Source organism: Anthonomus grandis, chromosome 11 (assembly GCF_022605725.1).
Source record: "Anthonomus grandis grandis chromosome 11, icAntGran1.3, whole genome shotgun sequence".
NCBI classification, from domain to species: Eukaryota; Metazoa; Arthropoda; class Insecta; order Coleoptera; family Curculionidae; genus Anthonomus; species Anthonomus grandis.
The window spans coordinates 21,933,540-21,949,063 of NC_065556.1; positions in this window are offsets into that span (position 1 = coordinate 21,933,540).

A 15,524-nucleotide genomic window follows, 5' to 3' on the forward strand; every position below is an offset into this window, starting at 1 on the left:
TAAATTTGGTTAAGCCGTATATTGCAAAAAAAAGACACAATAATGCGACAAGCAATCAGCGCTGAAGAAAGATTGTTAGAATCCGAATTATATCAAATAAAAAGTTGGTATTGGTAAACATGTTAATAATACATAAAATACATTTCCTACTTTACGTTACTAACTAACTAAATGGCAGATACACAATTATTTTAAAACATGATTTGACAGATTTAGATTTATGGTTGTATTATCGGTTAACTTATTAGTAATTCCGTAATTTAAAATATTGTTAATCAAATGTTCAGTGGTGTTACGTTGATCCTCTGTCATGCGTTGTAATTTCCAAGCAACATTGCGCCAATCGTTCAAAACTCATCGTCTGTTCTGTTTAGCACTTCGTGTGCTTTTTCAAAGATTGATGAGTGATTTTTTGTTTTGTTGTCTTTCGGGGTGGATGTTCTTGATGGTGATGATGTTGATGGTGGTAAAAATGGGCTTGTTGTCTCCACATCATCTGAATCATACTCCGACTGCTGTAAATGATAAAGATTAAAATAATAACAATATTAATATTAAATATAATTTTCAATAATCACATAACAAAAGCCCATGAATGGCAAGAGGTAGCTACAAATTTTTGGAACAGATGGAATTTTCCCAATTGCGGTGGTGTATTTGATGGGAAGCACGTTCGTATAGTTAAACCCAGAAACAGTGGGTCTTACTATTTCAACTATAAGGAATATTTTAGTATTGTTCTAATGGCCCTTGTAAATGCTACCTATGAATTTGTTTATGTAAACGTTGGTTCCAATGGTAGAGTATCGGATGGTGGTGTCTTCGAGTGCACCGATTTTCATGACAAACTATTGAACAAATCATTAAACTTGCCAGATAACTAAAATACAACGGAAAATTTAAATTTTGTATTTGTAGTAGATGATGCGTTTGCATTGAACGAAAATATATTGAAACCATACCCTCAAAAATTTATCTCCGGAGCAGCGAATTTTTAACTATCGTTTGAGCAGAGCAAGACGCACTGTGGAGAACGCTTTTGGGATTCTTGCAAACCATTTCAGAGTCTTTCATACCGCAATAAATATGGATCCAAAAAAAGTTGATTTTATCGTGCTTGCATACTACACAATTTCCTATGCAGGCATTCCAAATCATCGTACACGATCAAGTACTTTCGACCAGGAAATGGTAGATACTGGTGAAATAGTACAAGGTGGCTGGAAACAGGGTCACACTTTAGATGGGCTGCAACTGGGTCACAATAAAAATGTGCCGAAAAAGGCAAAACAAAATCGTGAAAAATATAAGAAGTATTTTATAACTACCTGTAAACTATCTTGGCAAGATAATTTTTTGTAGTTATCGGTACCGAATTGGTAATTGTGTATTACTGTTTATAACTATTTATTATAATTAAACAACATGGCTTTGTATTATGTGATTATAAAGAAAACATAAATATAGTGAAAGTGACTGAGTATCAACTTACCGCATTTTCATTAATTTCTTCATCGTTATGCATTTCTTCTTGTTGTACATCACTATCTGAAGAAATAGTTGTCCGACACTCTTCGTGCTCAATAGTAAATAAAAGACTGTCATAATACCACAACACTGGCTTATACAAATCATCTGGAGAAGAACCACTTCTTTTCGATTGCTTCACTTTCTTCAGCTCTTTTGGAAAAGCACTTTTCATATAATTTATTTTATTTTTTACAGAATCGACTGTAGCATGTTGATCCACTGTTTTGTAAAGTTGCAATAACTCCTCATATGCCTTATTTCTAAGTGCTCTATTAGCATATACTGCATCTTTTACTTTCCATAAACATTTATGGGCACGGTACATTTCAATAAACTCCTTTGTAAATTCTGGATTGTTAGCCATTGCTTTATAAAGGGGTAAAAATTTTAGTCTAGAGTAAAATCAGGCCGGCCGGCAAATAACGTCCACAAAACACTACCCACGTTGAGTTTTTAACAATTCGCGATGAAAGACAGGACACGACCTGTCCCCCAACCGAACGTGTGTAGCGAGAACTGGCCGGCCGGCCGGGGCCGCCTGAACGTGAATGGGTACCTTAAATCTATCTCTAGAGATAGCTTCTTTTATAGCCTGGTTGCCCAAAGACTTATGGGAAGCCCAATAATGCTGCATTTGGGGCAATTTATTATAAGCCATTATAAAAAAACACCCTGTTATAATCATTATTTCGTGTGAATCAGTTAGAATTTGTTTCTTGTTTCGAACCTCTTTAAGAATTTTTAGGCGCTCATTGGTACACTGGGCAATATAAACAAATAAAGAAGGTGGCATCAGTTTGAGAAAAATATTCAGCTTTGTACTTCCACGATTGACCTGAGGTATTATTGTACAGTTTTACGGCATTTTCTGGGACCTTATACCGGGGTGAAAAATTATCAATTTCTTCCCAGATCACAATTGAACTATCAGCAGGAAAAGAGGCCGGAATATTAAGTTAGATGAATCAGGGGATTCATATAGGTACCATCTGGATAGAAAGATGACGTTCATGGTTCATTAGAATTAATTTTAATTTTTTTGTTTTTATTTATCGCAATTTTTTTGTTCTTGCGTTTTTTACTAAGCTCAAGAAAATCTGAATCATCACTGGAATCCGTTTCTTCCTGCTCGTATCCACTGCTCTTAAAGGGGCCTTCCTCTTCATCTGATGATAAACCTGCTTCTGCTAAAGCCTCTAGTTTTCTTTGTGTTAAACGTTTCCTAAAAAAGAGTTTTATATAAAAAATGGCTAAAAAAAGGGGCGATAATAAACCAAGTAAGTAAAAGTCGGTGGGACATATGTGTTCCACAAGAATTTCCTAATTCCATATTCGAAAAAATATCCGTAATTATTTTAAGCTGTATAACACGATGTTTGCTAAATTTGAAGCAAAAACAATAGCACGCTGTTGGTTAAATGACTGTACTAACTACCTATTCAAAAACAATTGACTGCGCTGCTTGAATATTTTGTTGACAACCATTGCTGAATGCGGATGGGACATCGGGCTATATAAAAATCATTGCATAATGTACCATCAGTATTTTTTGAAAGTTGGATGATATATATGACCCAACAGTAATTTCAGGCTATTAATTTACAAAATAAAGTCGACGCGAAAGGGTTAAATATCTAGTAGTGGGTTTCGAGGTCATTTTATAGAATTTATGAATTATCTATTAATGAAGAACCAATAGCTAGAGCAGACTCTCTTAAGGATTTCGAAGATACACTTCGACTAGAGTTAACATTTGATAACTGAATAAGTTTTTTAACTATTTTAACAATGTAACTCGATTTAAACTTTTATATTGTTCTTTGGCTCGTTCTATGCTTGAATCTGCTACTAAATGAATTAGTAAAATATAGATTAAATGCATCCTTAAACCAGTTTATGTTCTTCTAATGATTATAAGTTATCACTCTTAAAACATGATTGGCTTTGTATTTGGTGGAGAAAAGACTCTCTTTTAAGAACGTATCTTCCTAATTAATAATTTACTTTACTTTTTAAAATGGACCAATGAATAACCTTAATGTTGGGAAAGTTGTAAAAAAGAAAAATAAAAAAAATATAAGAAAATAAAAGAAAATTGTTAACCTTAAGGTTGAAAAATGAAATTATGAGGATTAGGTTAACTTGGAGTTAATGTGCTGACAAAGTCTTTGATAATAAATACTGGGTTGAGTTCATATTAGAAAAAATAAGATAAGTCGAGTTATACTCAGATTGGTACTAAAATCTTAGACAATGAACTTAAATGAAGCTAAAAAAATATCCAAGATAGGTTAAACATAAAAAAAGTAAAAAGTTTGGATTAGATCTCTGATAAGCCCCGTGTTCATTGATATTTAACAAAATTTAGGGCAGGTTGGGCTAAAGTTAAAAACAAAATATATTTATTCATCTGTATGTATAGATTAACCAACTTATCTATGTTAGTCAAAGGTATGAAATAAATTAATTTGGGTTGGACACCTAATGAGCTTCGTACTTCTTGATTTATTATCTATTCTTTATTATTATCTATTGGGTCCAATTGGGCTGGATCTATGGTAAGCTCAGTATGTTCGGTTAGGTATCTGATAAGTTTTGTGTGTCTTGATAAATATGGGATTCAAATTAATTGGACCTGTGATGATAAGCTTAGTTATTTAGGAAAATTATAATTCGTAAGTGTGTAAAAATATTAACATAGGTTGAGCTTAATTTAGAATTTTTTTTTTATTAAGAATGTTGGATCTGCTGATTAATAAATTAAATGCCTGCTAAATACTGTTTCGTGAGACTAAGAAATATTGGGAAAAGTATCTCGGATAAGCTCAGTTTTTATTGGTAATTTAGGAAAAATGAATTCAGCTGGTCTTAATTCAAGTAAGCCCTGCTTACAAAGTTTTAATTTTTCCGAATTTTCTCTGGATACACTGCAAATATCAAACCACGTTCACGTCTTTATAATCCAAGCTAAGTGCTCTTTGATAACTAGCACAATTTTACAAAGGACATCTGATAAATTTAGTATTTGCTCATAAATAGGAAAAATTAGAGCCAATCGAGTTTGATTTGTGATAAGCTTTGGTAATGATTTTGATAAGTATCTGTTAATAACTGAAAATAAATAAAAGTTGGTTATATTAGGAGTTAATATGAAAAAAGTATTTTTTTAATTTAATAGGTTTGAAGCAGAGCTGTTACAAAGGTTAGACGGCTAATAAGTTTCGTGTATTTTGATAATTAAGAGAAATTCAGATCTGTGATGATAGGTCTTATGTATAAACCATTGACAATATTTTTCCAGTTATTGATTAATAAATTAGTACTCGAGATGGGCAGAATTAAGAGAAAATGTGATTTTCTTTTAATTAGGTTGATTAGAAAGATGATATTGAGAAGCAGAAATCTAATATATCTGAAAACCTAAACAAAATGCCTAATAAATCATTAATTATATTGATTAAAATATAGATGGCTAAAATTTAAAAGAGTTAAAGACTTCTGAACAGTTTCGGATGTCTGACGGACGTCTGATAACTCAAAATAATTATACATGTTCAGTTATTAAAACTCTAAAGCTTAGTTAATTAAATCATAATACTTTTGTTGTCAAAAATATTGATGTTTTGGAAAAATTAAAATTATATTAAAAAAAATTGATAGTTTTAGTTAATTTTCCATTGTTAATTACATTGTAACGTTTTTTTGTTTATAGATTTAAATTTATGTGTAGTTTTTGTAACATAAACCAAAAGTTGCTTAGACTTTTGGTTTATGTTCAATTGCTTATACAACTCTGAAAGCATAACTTAATTGGCTACGGCGCTCAATTTATTATTTATGTGATAATTCATTTTAATAAAATTGAATAAAAATTTAACAAATACTTAACGATACTATTTAAGCAAGTTTAAAAGCATAATTTATACGCCTCTACTTTGTTATGTTAGTTTTGGGAAGTACGATGAATGGTAATGAAATTTAATACCTGGCAAATAATGTACGGTGGAAATAAGAAATATGAGCTGCAATATCTGACAAGCTTAATTCATGTGGATAATTTAGAAAAATGTATTTAAGCTAAACTGGGATCTGAAAAATCCTGTATACAAGTCTACATTCACGTCTTTAAAACTCAAGTGGTCAAGCCCCTCGTACGACTCATTCATAAATAAGCAAGGAGAGTACATATTTATTCTTTAGCCTTTAACTTGTGATACTCCAGGTACTGATCAGAAAATTAGGCATTAATTGAAACTGAATAAGTCCTGTTTACATTAACATTTTCAACTTTTACAAACGTTTTTTTGGTTGATACAATATACTAGAAAGGCCCCCAAACTAAATTTGTCGTCAAACGAGAACGAAAATGTAAATACCGACCCACATTTACGTCTTTAAAACCCAAAACAAACTGCGAACGCAACAAAGTCAAGGGCCAGACCCGTCCCTTACGACTCATTCATAAATAATTCAAGGGAGTACATATTTGTGCCCCGGTGCGGGCGGAAGTACACACTTTAACTACTTCACTGTCGTCTCCTTTGGATTTCACACATTTTTCCAACTGCCAGAGTGCACCGACTGCTTTATATTGTGTGTAAATGCTTGTAAAATCGTTTGCAGGTAATTATGTCTGCTAAATAAATAAGCCAGTTATCATTTTGTCGCTGTGACGATTTTATTATAGAGCTATGAGACACTAATGTGATACACAATGATTCTGTTTAATTCGTGGGAATTTTTTTTTAACCTGTATATAAAAATTAGTCACAATACTGCAAATAAAAGCTGTTAATTGATTGAAAACAATTAAATCGATAAATAATTATCTCACGAATGGCCTCAGTCGTAAAACATTAGCGAGACAATATTTAAGGAGTGGCCATTATGATCTAAAGTTTTTTTAATAATAGACGTAATTTTTCATTAAAGTTTGTTATAAATCATATTTTTTTATTTGCTGAGAGTAAAATAACATTTAATATTCAAGCAGTTATATTGTGGTGGTTTTTGTTGGAAAGCTATTTGCATAAATATGTATAAGTGCATGTTTTTTTTTAAATTAAATTACGTCAATTTTCTTTAACCTTTATCTGTAATATTGCAGGTAATGCTTTGACAAGCTGTTGATTTAGTGAAACAAGCAGTAGGTAATGTAAGTAATTTAGAAAATGATTAGGAGAGATACGATGTCCGTGACTCTGAACTGATTTTGTCTCTTCTAAATCCGTATTCGTGGTTTCAAATAATTTTTTTTTGGTTTACAGCATTTATTTCGATTTCGTTGCTTCTCTTTTCTATCAGAGAAACATGTTTGTGCTTTCGTGCAACTCTTTGTCCTTATGTTGTGTTTGTAGCTCCTCGATTTCTTTGCACTTTTTATTCATCCAGTGCTCTTTTGCATTTTTCGTCTCTCCTTGTATGTATTTATTTATTGATTTACATTTCTCATTTTTGTTTTTTACTGGGCGCAGGTCATACAGATGTTCTCCTTCTTGTTTAAAAATTCGAACGGGGATTTATTTAATTAAGCCCAATAACCTTAATAGAGAAGCCTCCGCTGCTTATTTTATTTCAATTCTTATATTTCTTTCTTTTTTTTCCTTTATTAAAACCCAACGGTTATTTATGGGTTTATATTTATTACTTTTTCCACAAATGTTACAGTTACAGATGCCCCCCAGCTCCTCGAGTTTTGATGTCTCTGTCATAAAACTTGATTGTCTTATATTGAAGTTTTGCTGTTGTCTTTTGTTGACTGCGTCCCGTATCTCACCCAGAAATTGATATCGCGCCCGGCTTATGTCTCTCGCAAGACGTCATTAATGCCCAAAGTTTCACGCTACCGCTGCCGCTACTGCTGTATTCTTTAATGAAAAAGAAACTTTGGGTTATTGGTGACGTCTTAATTAAAATTCTTAGTGTTTTCGTTATATCTATTGTAAAAGAAACTGGTTCTATAGTTAAACCCATAAAATAATCAACCCCTTTTAGACAAATTAATTGAAAATCCCGTCATCACGACCCCCCATTTGGCCGCTTGGAACGATGCGGTCTCTGCAAACAATCCATCTGTCACACGGTTGACCAAAAATAATTTTCTCAGCGTTATTATGTTTCAGCATCGTTAAATCATAAATTTACCTACGATGTTTGCTTCGTCGTTTGGTACAGTTGTTCCGCAAATATTGGACTAACAATTTAATAAACATTCGAAGGCTGCAAGAAAACCCTTTATTTTTTTTCTGTTGAACCCTCATTAAAATGACATCTTTATTAGATCTGATGGAATTAAATTAAAATTTTAAAAATAAAATAAGACACGAACTGGTTATGTTGATACACTATTTGATGAAGCATCGCATTTGTGGCCGGTTAAATTATGACAAAGAGGCATGAAACTCTTGAGAGTCAGCCAGTAGCTTCGGGTACCCCGCGGTGAATTATCATAAACATCGAAGATATTAATTTAAAAAAATTATTTGTCACTTTCAACTTGTTGTTTTTAGTTATTTTTTTTTTATTTGGTCACTTGGTACAGGGCTGGTTTTACTTCAGATTTAAATGGACAAGGAACTAAAAATGATTTTAAGTTTATATGTATGATGAAAAGTGTATAAAAGGGTGTATAGTCGCGTAATTCTTACTAAGCTACCAGGAGACTCAATTAGCACAAAAATTAATCCTATCTGAGGCAAATGTAAAAAAACTGCTGAATTCGTTTAGATAAGCAACATGACTTTCCAAGAGTCTGGAATAAGGAAGCAATTTGAAATTCATTATTTTTTAACGTTTACAATGTAGTAGTAGAATGTCGATATTTAGACCAAAAGGTGGTAAGAAAAACCTTATTTATTGAGTCTAAAAGTAGTAAAAGTATTTAGTCTTAGTATAAATTTGCAATATTAGTTCTACATGACTAAATTCTTGCTTTATATTTTAAATTTAGTAACAAAGAAATTGGCAAAATAGCAAATATAAATGAATGTATATCTTCCGTGTTCGTCGAGTGATCTCTTAAAAAGAGCAAAATCACGGGTACTCGATACTGTTTTACACTAAAAAGACGGTACTAATTCAGGATGATAATGGTTGAATATGCGGCCATGTTACGTGAGCTACTGTGAATTTCGTATATTAGTGCAATTAAAAGCAAAAATTAAAAAACTCTAGGAAGAGGAAAATATGTTTTTTAAAAAAGAAATTGAAAACTATAAAATAAAAAGCAAAATTCTTTTTGGCCTTAATAAGGACGTTTTTTGAAAAAAGAACATGTACCTGCTAATCTAAAAACAAAAATAAACAAAAACTGGGATGATCTGACTAAAAATCAGCAAAAGGATTTAAATAAAAAAAATATATATAAAACCATTTAAAAATTGTAAGGAAACAATAACCAGATAAAAGCAGCTGAAAGTAAGCGCTCAAAAATTTAAAAGAAAATGTAAATATTTTATAATTTTTTTAGTAGAATAATTTAATTTATGTAAGTTTAAAAAAATAAATCTGCTAATTATTAAACAAAACTGTTTTCACATACTGTTTTTGACTTTAAAGCCCACAGCTACAAATCCATAGTACATAATGATTTAAGCCGTATTAACTTAAAGCATTTTGATCATAATTTTATAAAATTATTTCAATTGAATATCTGTTGTGGCGTTAAAAATTTTGATAGCTTATTACTCCTATTGTCACAGATTAAAATAAATTTTGATATCAAAGTACTGACAGAAACTTTTAAGATAATGAACACAGATATTTTAAATTTCATGATATGATTTACTTTATAATCATAGTAATATTAGTTAAAATTACGGTGTTCTTATATACCTTATAACGAATATAAACTTTATTAACATCGGTCTAGCTGGATTAAAAAATATCTCTTTTAAAATTTAGCGGCAGATTCATTTAAGAAAAATGATGTTACATTTAATTTTCCCAATCGAAAGGTAATTTTCTTGAGTTTTGGCGATAAATTTTCCATTTACCGAAAAAGGGCGTTTTTGCATTACGCACTTAATATAAATAGCCTTGAAGATCCTAATGGCCACCCTATACGTGCCAAAGACCATTTTTTCCTACAACTAGAATTAAGTGAAAAATTAAGAAGATTATTTTTAAGATACGTTGTATTATACATTCTTTTAATGTTTTAGACGTTTGAAGTAATGCTTCAAAGAATTACAGGCATTCGAAGTGATACTCATAAAATAGTATTTGACATTATTTCTAATTTCTTCCAAAGATTTGAATTTAGTTTAAAATTCCTGCCTGCTATTTATAGTATATTTCTGGATATGCTAAATTCATTTCTCATTTCCAGGCATTTGAGGTCATATTTTGGAAAATTAGCTTCTTTATTCGGTCTATTTTTAAAGCAATTCAGTTTGGAAAAGTCAATTCAATAGTTTTTTCTTCTTCTTTAAGGCAATTTTTTTAACAGTCAATTGTTTTTTTCTTCTTCCTTTTTTTACTGTTTTTTTAGGGCTAGATTCTTTAATTAAATTTATTATTTTTCTTTTTTTTTTTTTTTAATTAACTCTAATTTTATTAAAGGTATGTGTCACTTGGAGTGCCTCGAATAATTTCTAAACTACCTTAGGGACCTTAAATACTTTAATTTTTTCTTTTCAATTCCCTTTTTAATCTTCTTCTTTTTTTTTCAAGGCTAGTTTTATTTATTTATTTTTTATTTTTAAGCAAACTTCATTCGTTCATTTTCAAAAAGTTAAGGAATTGACTCGAAAAATCGATTCAATTGTTTTCATCTTCTACAAGTAATTTAAGGCGAATGTTGGAATAATTAATTATTTTCTTCTTCCACCTCTTTTCTTTTCCTATATAAAGGCCAATTTTCAAAATTGCCTTTTTCGATTGTTTATTTTTCTACAGACCTAATTTCTGTATTTTTAGTGGTCATTTGGATTGCATGGAATAAGTTTTGAGGAACTACTTTGAGGACCTGAATCACTTAAATTTTTTTTCTCCTCTATCACTATTTCCCTTATTCTTCTTTGAAACCTAACAACTTAAGTAGCATCAATAATAGGTACTTTAGAGATTACTGGTCCAGTTTTTCTTTTATTGTTCTCTTCTTCTACCTTCTTCTGTTTTTTCCTTTTCGAGAATTTTTTTTAAATTAAATACAGTACATTACTTTTCCTTTTTTTCTTTCCCTTTTAAATTAATTTTATATTTTTCAAAGAATCCTTTGTCTACATGATGTACTTAGACAAATCTATTGCCGTGTCAACAAAATTATATTTTGAAAATATATTAAATAACGAAACAACCAAGAAAATGATGAAATGACTATGAAATTCGATCAAAAAAATTTGTAACAAAAACCAAAAAAATCAGAAAATTAAAAAAATTAAATGCAATTATATCTAATAAAAAACCAAACAATGTATTTGCTAAAAATAAACTTTTTTAACAATAAACCTGAAATGACAAACATGTTTTTTAATTTTATTTCTTAACAGAAAACAAATATCAAAACAAATATTAAATATTATAAAAGATTTGAACAGCAAAAGATCTCCTGGATTTGATGGTATACGTACCGAAATCTTAAAATCTAACTTATAGCTTATCAACATAACATTGAATCATAAAAATTAAATAAATAAACGCTCGGAAAAATAAAAACATTTGTTTCTTGGCTTATTGTTGATTCTAGTTTGCCCACAATAACACCTAGAATTTAACCCATGTAAAAAATAATTCTACGCTCTTATTATAAATGTGTTTTAATTATAACTTAAGAAACCTAGACTTAGGTAAGAGGTGTAATGTATAAAAAAAAAATACTTTTATACTATTTTTTTTATAAAAAATTTTTTTAAACGGATTGTACCTGAATATAATTTTAACTGTGTCGTGGTTTTTGTTTTTTGTTGTTTAAATTTTTGTAACTTAAAGAACATTTATTTTAATAGTGTTTTTTATGTACTTGAAATTACTTTGTTTTATCTCTGTAATTAATTGAATCCATTTCAGTGTCCTGAGGATGACTTAATATAAGTCGAAACGTCGACATTTAGGTAAACAGGTTTCTGTTTTATTTCTGACCCCACCCAACAACCCTCCGCAAAACTTAAAATTATTACCAAAGCATATAGATTTCAACTGTGTTATACTGTGTTATTACATAGAAAAATTTCACACTCATTACCGTTTTTAATAAATAAATGTTTAGAGAAGGGCAATTTTCCAAAACAAATTAAAATAGGTGTTATTTCTCCCTTAGTAAAATCTGAAAATAGGCTTGATATTATAAACTACAGTCCAATTTCTCTGATATCAAATATAGCAAAAATTTTTGAAAAAATTCACTATAGGTCGGGTAAAAAATGCGTACAATCATAAAACTTTTGAAAAAAAATACAAATTAATATCTTATGATAAATATGGGTTCATAGCGAGTAAATCGACAGAGGATGGAAGTTCTGAACATACATCACAAATATATAAGAATCTTGATGATATTACAATATATAACAATCCCAAGAGGAATGTAAATACTGGATTATATATATCTAAAGACTTATATTAAAAGGATGAAGACGGGTGTGTCATACAAAAAGCGAAATGCCTTTAATTTTTTTGATAATACCAACTTATGAACTTTTATTAACAATTATTGTAAATTTTTGGTGAATTTTGTAATCTGGTGTCTAATTTATTATTTATTTACTACTACAATGAGTAAAACAAAGATGAGTAGATATTAAAGGTTAGTTGAACTTGTGGAGGTTAATAGACTAATTCTGAATTTTCACTAAATCACTAATTCCAGATAAAAAAGAAGATTGTGTAGTGTACAGAGGCTAAATATATATAATTAATATTAGTTTAACTTTTAATTATTAGCAATTAAAAAAAATTATCTTAAACAAAAGAAGAAACATCACATAACACAAAATTTAGTATAATAACTTACACTCTTCGACTTTTACGCGTGGAACACTAATAAATATTTAAAAGTTCGTCATAGACTTTTTACCTTAGAATATAATATTTAGTTTCTTCAAAATGGGAAAATTGAACAAAAATTATGCATAACTTAAATGGACCTGTTGGCCCTTAAAAAAAAATTTTCTAAATAACAAATTAATGCTAACAAGAAGTAAGAAATTCTCTTACAGAAAAAATTTAGAGTTTTTTTTAATTATATAAAGCAGTTTAAGCCTGGCATTTATATTCTATTTATTTATAAGCTCGTATTTCGGACATGTTGCAGTGAGTGTGATTTAAGTTATTCTGAATCTATAAAATGTTTAATATTTCTCCCAACTTATTAGAAAGAACAACTTAAATGCATAACTAAATTGGAGACGATGACACAAGTACATTACTACATTAATTCATAAATAAATAATTAGTGGCAATCAAAAAGGTGTCCATTTTACTTATTTTTTAAAAATGTTATCAAAGTGCCAGGGGTAAATCATACGTTTTCCTAAAGAAAATCCACAAACCTAAAAGAATTTTCATATATATTCTTAATATTGTAGTAAATTTTTGGGTTAAAAAAATAGTGTTACAATAAGTGGAATCAAGATGAATATAGTTTTTAAATAGAAAATTTCAAATTATGGTAGCGACATAAAATACTACAAAGAATTAATAATAATTTAGGGCCTAAAATATTACGAAGAGTTGCTAATATTTTAGGTATTTTTTTAAAAGAAGTTTAATTTTCAAAGCGAAGCTCCATGACGTAATTTTGCAGTTTACCAATTTTATATGTCGCAATTAGTGGGACAAAAATTAGTGCCTATTTGGTCTCTTGAAATCGAATAAAAAACATGATATTCTTAATAAAAAAAATGAAGAATCTGGAAAACTCAAGTTCCTAAATATTAGAATTGACAATTTCCTTGAAAAATCATCAAAAAAAACCGCTTCTTTTATTAATAAATTTCCATTTAAAACTCTCCTTAATTTTCAATTGGAAAAAAAAATTATCAAATCTCCAAAATCTGCAACGTTGGTAGAGTAATATTTTAATAAAGTAAATTATTGGCTTTTACGTCAGCGATACTTTAATTTTTCCACCCAAAATAATATTAATAATCGAAAATCCCTTAAACCAGCTATCGTCCATTTAATTTAAAACAAAATACAAAATAATTCACTTAGTTTTATTGCCCACGCGCATTTTGATTATTAATATAAATAACGGTATAGAGGCGGTTAATATAAATAAAGTGATATTTCAAAAGTTTTTGATATTTGGTTGACTTCTATATGCGCCCGGTGATTTAGGACCATAGCGTTTTTAATAATTTATGGAATATTAAAATTATTTTACATTACCGAAATAAACGGATTAATAGCGTAAAGCGAGCCTTTTAATAATTTTTTGCGCGTATCAAATTAAAAACGGCGTCGCTTGATGTACGTTTTTTGTAATTTAACAGAATAGTTAATTCGTTTAATTTACTTCGTGTAATTATTATGCGGCTTTTTTAATAACTTAGACCTTAGAGTTTAGGGTTTTGTCATTTTATTATGCTTACGTATGTTAGTTTGGGTGCTTTTTTAATTGTTTTGGGCACTTAATTACATTTAAAAAGTGAAAGAAAATTATTGGAATTGCGACTTAAAAACACCCATTTGGTAAATAGAAATGCATAAGTTAATTTGCCCTTAGCTGTAAAATTATGATTTAGGTTATAAAAAAAATTTTAAAAATTAAATAATTTTTTCGCGAATTCGTAAATTTTACGTAGATTTATTTCCTTTTATCTGTTTTATGAGCTCGTTCCTTTTTTTTGGTCGAAAAGATTTTTCTGCATTTAATTAATTTTACAATATTAATTAAGTAGAAAAGTGACGACTAAACCTTGTGACATAAGAAAGTTGGTCAAAGGCAACTTATTATTATTAAATAATAAATAGTTTAAATATTAAAACAGAAAATGAAAAAAAATATTTTATAAAATCTTAAAAAAATAAAATTTTTTTAGAAAAAATAATTCTAACCAAACTTTATAAAAATTACCACTTTATGAACTAATTTAATTCTACCGATTGCCTCCTATTTTTATTTAATTTGTACTTAATAAATAAATTCTAAAGAATTAATAAAAAAATTCAAATCTTTTAATAAGATAAATTATAAGTAAAAACTACAATACACACAAGACCATAAAATTAACTGAACTAATAATTATGTTATATGCAAAAAAACCTTTAAAAGTTATATCATAAGTTAATTTACCTTAACGTTTTAAAAGTTAAAAAAAGAAATATTTCGCGAGGTTAAATTTTGTGTAAAATTCATTTATTTCTTAATTTTGGAGGTGGTTTTACTGTATTTATTTATTTTAACAATAAGTAGAAATAAGACAAGGCTCTCTTCTGATACAATAAAGTAAGTCCGCAACAATTTAGATTTATTAAACTATAAAAGAATTTAATTAAAAAAAAAATTATACAATTTAATTTTGATAATATAATTACTTTGTTTTATCTGTTGGGCACGAATTTTTAACATTATAGCTTGCATACTTTCTGTTGGATGAACGTTATTTTAATGAACATTTTTCAAGAGAAATTTAACTAAATTTAGTTTTATTGTTAATTGAAATGTTGAAAAAAAACGAAGCTACATAAAATTAAAACAAGAAAAATTATTTTACATTTTTAATAATTGATAAATTTAATAATGTAGTAACTAATTTTTTAACAAAAATCATTTTAGTTAGTTTTTTTAAATACAATTTTTCGATTTTTACTGTATACAAAATTCCATTTTAATTGAAGTTAATTAGTAATCCTTTGATGTTAGGTAACAGGGGCTTAAGTCAAAAAATATAGTTTTTTAGAAAACGAATTTGAAAATTTAAAAAATTGCTGTAAATCCGATTATTAATTTAAAGCCTGAAGGTTTTGATATTAGTCAGAGTATTTAATTCTTTTTTAGATCAAATACTATTCATTATCTACAAAAGTGTATTTTCAAAATTTGAATAACT